This window comes from Ctenocephalides felis, unplaced genomic scaffold, assembly GCF_003426905.1.
Source record: "Ctenocephalides felis isolate EL2017-DRISC unplaced genomic scaffold, ASM342690v1 CF-g0.4_SCAFFOLD_03573, whole genome shotgun sequence".
In the NCBI taxonomy this organism is placed as follows: Eukaryota; Metazoa; Arthropoda; class Insecta; order Siphonaptera; family Pulicidae; genus Ctenocephalides; species Ctenocephalides felis.
The window spans coordinates 2450841-2464822 of NW_020539727.1; the positions used below are offsets into that span (position 1 = coordinate 2450841).

At 29.9% G+C, this 13982-nt stretch overlaps 1 protein-coding gene across 2 annotated transcripts in view; it reads left to right on the forward strand.

The window, feature by feature from the left end:
* Nucleotides 1–13982, forward strand: part of LOC113389235 (pituitary homeobox homolog Ptx1) — a 197194-nt gene that overhangs the window by 35101 nt on the left and 148111 nt on the right. The gene's annotated exons all lie outside the window — the stretch shown is intronic.

Sequence of the window (13982 nt, forward strand, 5' to 3'; positions counted from 1 at the left end):
GTATTTTTATTGAAGAACAGGATTAACTAGTTATTGATTGGTTGATTTCGTTCATCGAATAATTTTTATACTTATACACTAAAAACTGTGTTATAATTGTATACAATTTTATTAGTTTGTTATAATTGTATACAATATTACAAGTGTGTAAATTGTATTTTTATTGGGGAACAGGATAAAGTAGTTAGTGATTGTTTGATTTCGTTTATTGAATAATTTTTATTCTTATAGACGAAAAAGTGTGTTATAATTGTATATAATATTATAATTGTATTTTTATTGAGAGTGCTCTATGAAGAACAGGATCAACTAATTAAGTGATCGTTTCGTGGAAGTTGTCTTAATTGATTTCGCTTGCTGAATTATTATAAATCACTATACAACTAATTCATATACGTGATGTAAATATAAGTAGTATGTATTACAATAATCGATTTATTCCTCTTTAATAGTCGTGTGTATCGTTTACTACAGTGTGTTAGTGATGTGAGTGAGTTGCGATGCCAATGAACCATGTTATTAGTGATGTTTGATTGATTTTAATAAGTTATCGAGCGCAGAGAGAAATTATACAACGGCCGTGCAATTTGTCGATTGCCGTTTACACTTGTTGCTCGCATTTTCGATGGAATTTTATTGGGGGGTGCTACTGGACGGACGGTGGACAAAAGTTACAGTTGAAATAGGTATTTTATTTTTTTAGCGTGGGGATTGGGGGGTTGTTTGCACGCTTGTATGCGTGCATAAGTGTATATAATAAATAAATATAGTACGATTCTGTGATTACACTTTCACATGTTTTTTGTTATTTACTTTATTTTTTTATTAAACTAGTTGTAAGTGGCATTTGACTTATTGCAAGTTGCATCATAGATAACCAATATAAACATATATAGAAGTTCATGAGTTGCATTAACATGAAATGAGATGCATGAATAATTGACTTAATCAATGAGAAATAAATATATTAATTAACTTCCCGAAGGAGAAATTTATGTTTTCATCAAAAATCCGATTCGCTCATTTTATGTTTTCTCGACGTTTCAAGCCATTCTGAATCGAATGAGACTAAATTTGGAAAAAGTAGGTTGTGTGTGCATGTGTGAACAGATTTTTTACCGTAAATCGACGTTTTCTCAAAAATGGCTGGACCGATTTCAAACATTTAAAAGCCATTCGATGTATCTCGATGAGGACTAGCGTTTCTTAGTTTTATATGACGATCGGCCGAGCCGTTTCTTTGTAAAAAAATTTTGGTCCACGTCTTAGCCCGCAATTCTAAATCGATTTTGAAAATTCGAAAACAGTTCGAAAGATTTTGATTGGGAATCGTGCTGATTAGTTTTTGGTGAAGATCGGCCGGGCCGTTTTCTTTTAATAAAGTGTTAAAGAAATTTTTTTTGGCGATTCTTATGATTTTTTTACGATATATGCCATAGTCTTATATATCATACTAAAATATTACGGCCCTACGATAAGTCGTTTAATTTTAAAAATTCTTGCAAAAATTTGTATCGTTTTTTTGGTATTTGTCAAAATTAGACCTATGATTGACGTTTTATCAAAAACGCCTGAACCGATTTCTGAAATTTGTGAGCCATTTGATGTATCTCAATGAGAATTATCGTTTCTCAGTTTTGTGCGACGATCGGCCGAACCGTTTCTTTGTGATTTGAAAAAAATTCTTAAAATTTTCGTCCACATTTAAGCTCATACTACTTATTGATTTTATATAATCAAAAACTGTTCGAAAAATATTAGTTTGGTATGATACTGATTAGTTTTAGGTAAAAATCTACCGAGCTGTTTTCTTGTAATTAACTGTTGAAAAAAAATTTAAGCCCATTTTTATGGTCTTATAGAACTTACTGAAATATTACGGCCTTACGACAAGTAGTTTAATTTTAAAAATTTATCGGAATTTGAGAAAATGAGTAGTTCTTTTAACAAAATTAAAATTAGACGATTTACTTGGTATAACCATATGGTGCTTGGTCTTAATGCACATACTAATAAACCATTAAAGTTCTACGGAAACGGAAACAGGTTCAATTATAAAAATGGTTGATTTTTGAAAATTTGCTTTTAGACAATACTCCGAGTTAACAATTATGTGTAATAAATCCACTCGGAATACTTTTAATCACTCATAAATTAATTTATTTTTATTTGATTAAGTCGTTTATTTACACATCGGTAAGTTCATGTAACTTGCCTCAAGACAAAATACCAATACCAACTAGTTTTTTTTTTAATTTCCAAGATTTTTTTTTTGGAAATTAAACTATAGTTTGTTAATTTTATTTAAGGTTCTAAAACTCACTTATATACTTCAAATAAATAATTTTAACTTTGCAATTTGTTCGTTTTGACGGGCATAGACGAAATAAGTAGAACGAACTACATGATTATAATTTCATAGAAAAACCAATTAGTTTAATTACAGTATTAAGACATGTGAAGTGTTACAATATGCTGTTTAATTTTATTAGGTTAAGTAACATTAATATATAATGTTGTATTATTGTATTATATTAGATTATATTGCCAATATTGATATTGAAAGTCAAATAAAAAAAATTAGTGGTGTTCGGCATTGTGCTTTAAGGCAAATCCCTGGAACTTATCCTATCGTAATGAAAATATTCGAGAAATATTAAATGATTTCAAATAGATCATTATTTATACTGCAACTTTCATTATTCTTATTTGAAAGACAAAATATAAAAGCTTATAAATTGTTTACTTGAAAAATAAATAAACAAAACTCGATCAAACAGAGTTAGAATAAAGAAACTTATTTTCTCATATTTTTATGAATTATATAAACTGAATTGCAAAATTAAAATTGTTTATTTGAAGTATATACGTGTCTTAGAATTTTAACTAGAATTAAAATCAAAATCCGATTAATTTTTGATATTTAAAAAAATGGAAAATGATACTATTTTTTTTCAATTTTGGGGAAAAGAATTCACCATCCTAAACTAGTAATTTCTTCACAAGAAAAATGTATTTTGAATCATTCAAATCGAAAGCTTTGTTTTTTCAAAAACTGCATTTTTTTTACACTTTCAGCTTCTTATCTGTGAAACGGCTGGGCCTGTCTTTTCCAAAACTAGTCACCATGTCTTTTCTCATTTTACAAATTGAATGTTTCTTAAATCATTGAAATCGGATACTCTGTTCTATCATAAACTCGAATACTATTTTATGCACTCTGTACTCCGTATCTCCGTAACGGCTGGACCTGTCTTTGCCAAAAACTCAGCGGCACATCTCCCTATCAATAGGAATCGAATGTTTTTTGAATCATTCAAATCGGTTGATCCGTTCGTCCGGAAACGTGGACGAAAAAATGCGGACATATAAAACACACACACACACACATCCATTTTGTCTGAGGTATGCTAAAATGTTCAGAAACCTTCAAAACGTGAAGAAAAGTAAAAATTTTCAATTTCGATTTTTGGACGATTACAATAACCTACAGGAAATATTTTAATATCGTTTAGGATCCTACTGAAAAGCGCCTATTACTACTTACTGTTGTTATAATAAGCCTCTAGCTCTCATACTATCAAAATCGGTATTAATTATCTTGTAATACTTATTTACAAGCAGCCATAAGCCTAAGTCTCATTTTTGAAATTTTGCAAATTTATGCCAAAATATTCGAGAGTGTTGATAGATAGGCATTACAAAAATTTTATTCTCATTTTTTTGAAATTATATAATTATTTTACGGGAGGTCAATAAAAAATGTAATTTTTTTAACTTGTCAAGCAGCATTTCATTGCGGATGAAAATTGCTTTATATCATTATTTGCTATATTTTATTTTCATATCTAAATAACGATGATAATTAATGGTTTACAATAATGCCCGGTCGCTGTGTAATTAAAAATCATATAAATATCGTTAATGGATATGACTGCAGGGTTAACTTTCCATCATTATTACTCTCATTAAATATATTACTACAAATGTTAATATATCATTAATTAAACAATAATATAATTAATTATAGTGTATGCAGGTATTATGTTTAAATAGCGGTTTAGTACGATCGCTGAACTTTTTGAAATTCAGTCAAATAGTCTAATAGTCTTTAGTCGACTATATTGATCCATTAAACAAAGTCGAAGTAGAAGTTTGTTCGCCAGAAAATTCGACTTGCTAATTTTACCAACTAGTTCAGATAATAATAGTTCAAAATTCTAAACTTTTTAGATTGACTATATACTTATAATATATACACTATAATTACTTTTACTTTTACTTATAATATATACACTATAATTATATACTTTTTAGACGTTTTAAATCGTTTTAAATCGTTTGAGACCAATTTTGGAAAATTGTGTCCGTGAATATATGTGACCTCAAATCTTTCATCAATAATTTCTCAAAAACGGCTGCATCGATTTTAAATATGTAGAAGCTCTTTGTCGAAACTCGATAAAGACTCGCGTTGATTGCGAGACGATCGCCCGAGCCATTTTTTAGCGCAAAATTGCTAAAATTTCATCCATGTTTCAGCCAACCCCTGAAAACTGAGCCGATTTTGAAAATTTAAAACCATTCAAAAGATATCATTTGCAAAATCGTGCTGATTAGTTTTTGGCAAAGATCTGCCTGGCATTTTCTTCGTAATAGTTAATATTTTAAACTTCCCGTAGTGTTTGTAATTAGTGAGTTATTGTAATCGTCCAAAATTGAAATTGAAACTTTTTGCATATTTTCGCGTTTTGAAGGTTTCCAAACATTTTGGGATATCTTAGAAAAAATGGATGTGCGCGTGTTTTTCGTTCACGTTTTCGGGCGCACGGATCAACCGATTTAAATGGTTCAGAAAATATTCTATTCCTCTTGATACGGATATGTGCTGATTAGTTTTGGCAATAACAGATCCAACCGTTTCGGAGATACGGAGCAAAGAGTGCAGAAAATACAAATCGAGTTTTTTGAGAGAACGGAGTAGCCGATTGGAGTGATCTAAAAAACATTCAATTTGTAATGATTGGGAGAAGAGGTGATTAGTTTTTGGCAAGGACAGGTCCAGCAATTTCAAAGATACAGAGCTAAATGTGGCAAAAATGGCAGTTTTTGAGAGAACTAAGCATACTAAGAATAGAACTAAGATTTGAATGATTCAAAAGAACTTTCTGCTTGTTTCAACAAAATAATCGCTTTTGAAAAAAAAATTTCTTTGTTTCAATTTTTTTATCAGATTTTTTTTTGTATATTGAAAATAATTCAGATTTTAATTTTAATTCTGACTAAAGTTCTAATATACTTTAAACAAATAATTTCAACTTTTCAATTCAGTTTATATAATTCTTTTAAATATTATACAATGTTACAGTATTTATAATAATCTATTTGAAAACATTTAATATTCTTTGAACAATTCGTTGCAGTACGGAAAGTTCCAGCAATTTGCCTTAAGGCACGATGATATACACCACTAGTTTATATAAAAATGCTCTTCAAACTAGATATAAATTAACTTATATGCAAAAGGAAACGAGTTTATGACAATGCAGTACGAAAACTAGTTTAAAATTTTTCGATCCGGTAAGAGTGACGTCACGGACTGCTTGAAATTAATTAACTGTTATTCACTTAAAATAGAAGGAGCTATTAATGGATAGTTCAGTATTTTTTTTTTGCACTGCGCGCCCCCCCGCTCTAATAAAAAAAATGTTGTGCCCCCTTAATTTTTTCAACAATTTTATTTCATAAATACTTCATGAATATTATCAGACTACAAATTAATATGCAATGTTATGTAAAAATATGCATTAAATATAACTATTTTTTTCGTTAATTGTTTTTTATATTAATTCAAAATTTTTGATTTATTTTCGATAATAGTATTTTGGAAAGTGCCGTACGCGCCCTCCCTGTAACTGCACTCTCCCGAGGGGGTACGCCCCACAGGTTGGAAACAGCTGGGTTAGTTATTCTTCACACGCAATCTTCTTTAATTGCCAAAAATTTTAGTTTAATGTACTTTGTATAGATAGCTATAATAAATAAACTGAAAAAAGATGCACCACGTTTTTTGTGAGGCTGATTAAATCTAATGAAGTTGATGCAAACCAGAGAATACGAACATGTGGGATCAATGAAATTTTAAATTTATCAAATTTTCGATTTTAACAAAATTGCTTCCTAATTTGCTTTCCTAATAGCAGTAAATATTTTTTTAGACCTGTGTCTAGTAATATTTCAATTAAATTCTTTTATAAATAATAAGTGGATCCATATTTTTAATAGAGATGAAATGCGATTTTTAAAATAGTATCATTTTGATTGGGCAGAAATATTTGATTGATTGAAATTTCTTTTTGATACTATGCAGTAATTTTGGTTTTATTATTTTTTAAGTTTTGTAAACTATTTGTTTATTTTCTACTAATTATTATAGTCATGCATTTCCTTTGGGAAAATTCGGTAGATCATTTATTATTTTTTTACTACTATCAAATCTGAATCCAATTTGATTATCATGTCCGTTATTTGAAAAATATTTATTTTTGATTTCAGATGACTTGTTCAAATGTTTTTCTGGTTTGTTTGTTCTAATAATGAATATTTTGTTTGCCTATCTTATTTATAGCTGACTAATATGTTATTTGTACATTTTCTTGATTCGAAATGTTTTTTTTAAATTACCATTTTTAAACCTATTATGGAATTTATATTTTACAATAAAACAACATATTTTTATCCTGAGCTGTTATAAAATCTTCTATGATGGATTTTATATTGGTGGGATTTATTTATTGTTTTATAATATTGTAATTTTATTTTTCATTGTAGCTCTTGAGGCACCATTTAATATTTTCTTCATCAAAACACTCGTAAAATTTAAGTTAGACACAAACAAAACAGACATTTATCAATTTCAATACTAATTTTCGCACGGATTATAACTTTGACAGAAGATTGTTTACAGAATCAATATTTATAAATATTAGTCGGCAAACAATAAATTTGTCTTCATAATCAATAAAGAGCCGCATAAAATTCTTAAGAAAACAAAACAATGCTAAGAATTGTAAAATCTATTTTAAATGAATGAATTAATTGGAATTATTGAAGAACCAAGTTTCTTCATTGGTTTGCAATTATTCTAACATGCATTTTTATTTCTCAATAAAACAATAAAAAAAAAAGTGATAGCACAGGTCCACAAAATTAAATAATCTAAAATCAAAATTGGGGGTCAGCTTGCAAAAAATTGAAAAAAAAAATTAGAATAACGACCAAATCTCCGATCTAGTTATTCTTTTGCATAATAATTAAAATCTTATATTTTTTCTCGCTTCCAAACCTCTCTTACCTTAAATGACCATTGAGTTTCAATTAAATGATCTATTGAGTCTTTTTGTAGAATTCAGCAGTAATTTGCACCCCATTGCCGCTGGGTAATCTGCAATCATGTTTGCAATTTGAATATCTGAAAATGTGTTGGCAAAATACTACTACATTACAAAGAAACTTAATAAATCATTTAAGTGGATACTCAATAGTCATTTAAGGTAGAAAAGGCCAGGAAATGACAAAAATTATAAGATTTTACCCTTTCCACTCGCTAATTTTGTGATTTATATGCATTTTGCCGCTGGAGCGGTTGCATCCGAATGGAAAGTGTCAAGTATCATGCAGAAGAATCATCGGAGATTTTGTCATTTTTTTTTAAATTTGTTTCGATTTTTTGCCATTTGACGTCGAATTTAGACTTCAGATTACTCAATACAGACAACTTTTTTATTTTCTGGACCTATGTAATTTTTCAATTATATTTAGTATATTATATTTGTAAGTAATGATAAATATTAAATTGTCTTTTATTCCCTTTACAGGTTGGAAATGATGATGCTGGTCAGATCATAAAAATAATGCTTGAGCTAAAAACCGCATGCAAAAATTCTACTAGGATGTAAAATAGATACAATACAATACAATATTGGATCTACTTGCTATGGTTAAAATGATCATGTGACATCTAAATGCGTTACTTTACACACATATATGATGTGAAAAATAAGTCGATGATTGAAGTCTTTTCATCTAATTGTGATGCACGCCGCAGTATCGGAACCTCTAGACAACACGATGGAGACTGCCGAAGTGGCAACTGCAGATGACGAGATAACTCCTGGTGATTCAACGTTTAGCTTACTTCCTGGTGAAGAAATGGTATCATCACACAATTACGCAGAACCTTGTTTGTCTAGACTGGAATCTCCTAGTTTAAGTGAAAGACAAGGGCCAGTGGACGATTATGAAAGGTGCAGTACATTGTCTCAAGTGGATGCACCACAAGATGTTCTGGAAGGAACTTACGAAAGTTCTAATATCGATGGTTTGAAATTGGAGCAGGACTCTCATTTATCAAACCTGGATTCGGATAGATCCGATAGTCCTTTCAAGTGTGCCAAGATTCCAAGACTGTCAGAAACACCATCTCCTGCAGCTAGTTTGCCTGTTTCGATTGATATTTCTGGTTGCAATGTTGCTGGTGCCGCCTCTTGGCATCCTCATGTATATGCAAGGCCGCCAAGGGCACCGACGCCTCATTTTATAGCAGACATCCTAGGATGGGGTAAAGAATCTAAAAACAGGATAATAAATGAGGATGTAGTGAACTTAGAAACTAGTGAACCGTTAAATTTAAGTGTGGCCAAGAGTTGTAGCACGAAGAGTAGAATACTTCTAAAGAAAGGTGAGTTTCTAAAAATAAGTTAATGTCAACTTTTACTATAACGAACTCTGTGGAATTGTAGTAGTTGGTTTTGCATTATTGGTAGAGTTTTAATAATAAAACAAAGATCCATTCTTTGTGCCAACATCTGGGTGGAAATATAGTAACTTGTTCAAAGATCTATTCTTTCAAGTTGTTGTCAATTTTTTTGTGTTTAAAAATCGTTATATCTGCGTCCATGATTGAATGAGTTGTTGATTCTGATAGTTGCCTCAAAAACCTAAATCAAAAGTTTTGTCTTCCATTTGCATTTATGGAAACTTTGGGTTTTTATAAGTAATTTGTAAAACATTTTTTAAATTGAGCCAAACTTTTGAATTAGCAAGAATTCTTATCAAATTTTAGTTTTTGCGTTTAAGCTGGTTTGTCTTATAAGTAGTTTGTTAAACATTTTTCAAACTGAGACAAATTTTTGAAATTAGCAAATACGAGTTTTTGTCAAAATTTAGTTTTTGCAATAGTTCAACAATAGATACATCTGAGTCCACGTATGAATAAGTTATTGTTTCTGATAGTTGCCTCAAAAATAAAAATCAGAAGTCTTGTCTTCCTTTTGCATTTATGGAAACTTTGGGGTTGGCTAAAGAGTTTGTTAAACATTTTTCAAATTGAGCCAATTTTTTTAAATTAGCGAATAAAGTTTGATCTCGGATTGAACTAATTAATTATAATCGGAACACTTCAAATAGTTTTGTGTCAAGATTGGTAGACCTATCGACCTATTTTTTATATTCAATACCTAACAAACAGCCAATGAGTTTTAATCGATTTTGATTCTTGATAGACTATTACTTATGTAATAGTGTTTCATTATTAGTATGGTTTCAAGTTTTTTTGTAAAAAAAATATTATATAAATATATAAAAATAGAATTAGTATTTATTTCAATTCTCGTTACAAAAGTTACTCTATACGATTTTTTCCGATATTTTTATGTTTCTGGTTTTATGATCTTTTTGGAATACTTCAATAAAAGTGGAAGCATAGTCGTGTAGTTGAAAAAAAAATATATTACGGATGAAACACAAAATATTAAAATTTGACATATTTGAGGTTTTAATAATATGATTTTTTTCTAAATTTAGAGATTTTTCTTGGAAATTGTACAGTTATTAATTTAAAAATTATTGGTAATAAACCGTTTTATAATTCGAATTTATTTTATTTTCCGAAGAATTTAATCTTTTCACTAAAAAAAATGGTTTGCTAATTTTATTTTTTCTTGTCGTTTCAAAGTCATTCAGAATCGCATGAGATCAAATTTGGAAAAAGTATGTGTGTGAGCCGATTTTTGACCTCTCGTTTTCTCAAAAATTGTGCAAAAAAATTTGTTTTTAAATATCAAAAATGATTTTAATTTTAATTCTAAAATTTAAATTTCTACAACTCATTTATATACTTCAAATGAATAATTTTAACTTTGCAATTCAGTTTATACAACTCTTAGAAATATGAGATAAGCTCCTTCATTCCAACTCCGCTTGATCAAGTTTGCTTTATATACTTTTCATGCAAACATATTATATTTTATCTATAAAATACGAATAATGAAAGTTACAGCATTTATAATAATATATTTGAAAGAATTTGATATTTCCTTAATTGCGGTACGCGAAGTATCAGCAATTTGCCTTAAGGCATGATGCCATGCACGACTAGTTAAAATTTGAATTTTGAATGCATTAGGTTGAATTAGTTTATTGAGCTCTTTTATTAGGAAGGAAACAAATTTTTTAGCATTATTAAAATTGTAAAAGATGTATGAAAGGAGAATTATCATTTTATTTTCAAACTCATTTTTTATTAGCCCAAGACTTATTTCTAAAGCGATTATTGTGATCAAGGCTATTTTTTAGATGAAAGGATTTTTGTGCAATTTATGTAATAAAGCTTACGATAAATCTATATTAGGAAGTCTTTAATTCACATAATATGATAAGTAGAGAAGAATTCGAAATTATATATATTATTATTTTGAACTTTATCGACTTCTGAGATTATAAATGGACACTTAACTGGATTGTCTTTAGAATATTTATCGAAAGGTATGTTATTGTTATATGTTTATGTTATTTATAGGAATCAATCAATGATTACACGCATGTGGTGTTTCTATCTAATATAAACAATAAAGAAATAATTTATTATATTCTATCTAAACATTTCTAAATAAAGAGCTATCATAAGTTCTTAATCGTATAGAAAACAAACAATATTATCGGTCCATTGCACGAGATAGAAATTTGTGAATATTTTGGCATATCTTAGAAAAAATGAATGTATGTTTGGATTTAATTTTTTGTTAACGGTATCTAGTGCACGGGTGAACAAGTTTGAATGATTCAACAAGATTTCCTATTGGTTGAAATACCTGCATATTTTTTTAAACGTTTAAAATTGCTTTAAAACTAGCAGGGCCTCTTCTCTTTTGCAACAGCAGTGTTTTCCGCAGGAATGACACTGCTATATGGCACAGAAATCCGCTCTGCTGAAGGGACCAGTCACAACAAAATATTTCAAGATTTAACAATCATTGTAAATCAATAAAAATGTATTTAAAAATTAATACCTACACTGCGGAATAACTCAGGGAGATAAATGTTGAAACATGGATTGAAACACTATATGTCGTCTATAGACGGCACTCGTACACATACGGTTGTTACAGTTTTTGTGCTAGGAGTTAGATGCATAGCATACACGATTTTTGGCTGAAAATTGAATTTTTTCAGGTTTCAATAAAATTGCTGCATAAGCTTAATTATTGAGCGATATTTTCAAGTAGGGGTAATTCCCGAAGTGGCGGACACCTAAGGTTATTTATAAATAAATCAAAAAAAATATTTTACGAAATGTTCATTAAATTATGATTTATGTTAGATAACAAAGTTAGGAATCAAACTAAATTAACAAAACCGCAATCCTTGCTAAAAAGTAATTAATACTATCAATCAAACTTTTCTATGAAAAAATATGATTTTAAACAGTGGCACCTAGTACCGGACATTTTAAAATAACCTGCATTGATCACATATGTAGCCATCTCTACGCTCTAGAATGTGTCTTTGACGAATATTCTTAGATATTGCAAAAAAAGTCACTATTCATCCACCCTTTTGGCTGGGCCACACCGATGCTCTCAGCTGGAGCATTCATGAGCTTTTCATTCTTTGACTGGGAAATACAAAAAAATGTGGGTATGTAGTGACCGTTAGCACTCATACAGAATAAAATTAAATAATTGGAATAAATTACGTAAATACTCACAAGAAATATCAATATGTTTACTGTACGGCACTAAGGGACGACTTAGTGTCCGGTGCTAAGGGACAGACATTTTCGTTCATTTGATGGCACCTACCAAAATTGGTTTAAAGATCTAATGATGTTCTACCATTTTACGGATAACAATCAACTACAACTTTTATCTTTGCATACCACTCAAATGTAAATGCATAAATATGCTAGAATGGAAGTACCATTGATATTTAGGTGACGCCGTGGTTTTGCGCCTAAAACAGGAAAGTGTTGCTCTCGCCGTGGCCATGTGCCCTCAGTGCACCTTTTGCTCGTATTTTGAAATGAAAAGATTTATACTCGCTTAAATAATACGCGTTAAATAGAGTGTCCGGTCCTTGGTGCCTTCCGGCGTTACGGGACTTCCCCTACTATCTCTTTGGGTTTGAGAATCACTCCTCCGACCCACACCCTGATTGGCAATCGGTATTTATCGAAATTCTTGCAAATATCCTATTCAACTCCTGCAAATGCCAATAGTCCATTATGATGCCTACAAGCTAATAACGATTCGTTGTTTATAAATTTCAATTAGCGGACGATCATCAATATAATTCTGTTCGTTTGTGATATTATGATATTGTATTGGCAGTGATTCAATAGACAAATCGCTTGCGGCCATGAAGAGTACGGAGCATCTGGATTGACTCGAACGGTTTCCAAACCTTAATAGATAATAGATAATCATGTAATCGTTTAAGAAGAACTATTAATATTCACAGAACTGCCTATACTTTAAACAAATAACATAGGCCAATAATTCAAACTAGTGGTGCATCGTGCCTTGAAGCAAATTGCTGGAACTTTCCGTACCGAAAACTAAATTAATAAAAACTAGCTGTAAGTGGAATTCTGTCTTAAGGCAATTAAGGCATCGTGTCTTAAGGCAAATTGCTGGAACTTCCCGTACCAAAAATTATTATTTTTTTAAAAACAAATTAACATTTTTGAAAAAAATTTACTTTGAAAAAATTAGATTTTTTAGAAACCATAAATTTGACAAAAAATTACTTCTTAAAAAAAATTTTTTTTTTGGAAAACAAAATTTTTTTGAAAAGAAAAATGTTTTCTTCATTTTGACATATTTTGGAAATTCTGAATTTTTTAACTTCCCGTAGGGCAAGTTATAGTAATCGCAAAAAAATCGAAAATGAAAATTTTTATATATCTTTACGTTTCAGAGGTTTCTGAATATTTTGGCATACCTTAGAAAAAATGGATGTATGTGTGTGTGTGTGTGTGTATGTGCGTGTGTGTATGTATGTGCGGATACAAAATTTCGCCGACGATTTCGGGAACACTGATCAACCGATTTTAATAATTCAAAGAACATTCGATTCGTATTGATAAGGAGACGTGCTGATTAGTTTTTGGTGAAGGCAGGTCTAGCCGTTCCGAAGATACGGGGCAAAAAGTGCCAAAAACGGTAACTCAGTTTTTATGAGAACGGAGCGTCCGATTTTAATAATTCAAAAAACATTTTACTTGTATTGACAAGGTGAGGAACAGATCAAATTTTCATAAAGGCAGGTCCAGCGGTTTCGGCGATCTAATGAAAAAAGTAAAAAAAAATGCCATTTGGCGGTCAAAAATGATCATTAGACATATGCACATCAAATTATCAGTTATTTTATAGAGATTTTAACAATAAGTATAAATTTGGTTTACATTCCTATGGGTTCCGTACCAATATCTACGCGTTAGACGGCGACGCGGCGCTTACGCGTTTTGATATTTCGTCTTTATGCAGTTAAAGCAGTACGATTGCTTTGAAAAAAAGTTTAGATCTTCCAAATATGTCAAAATAAAATAACATTTTTTTCGAAAAAAAAATTAAAAAAATTTTTTTTTTTAAAAAAAAATTTTTTTCAAAAAAAAGTAATTTTTGTCCAATTTATAGTTTCTT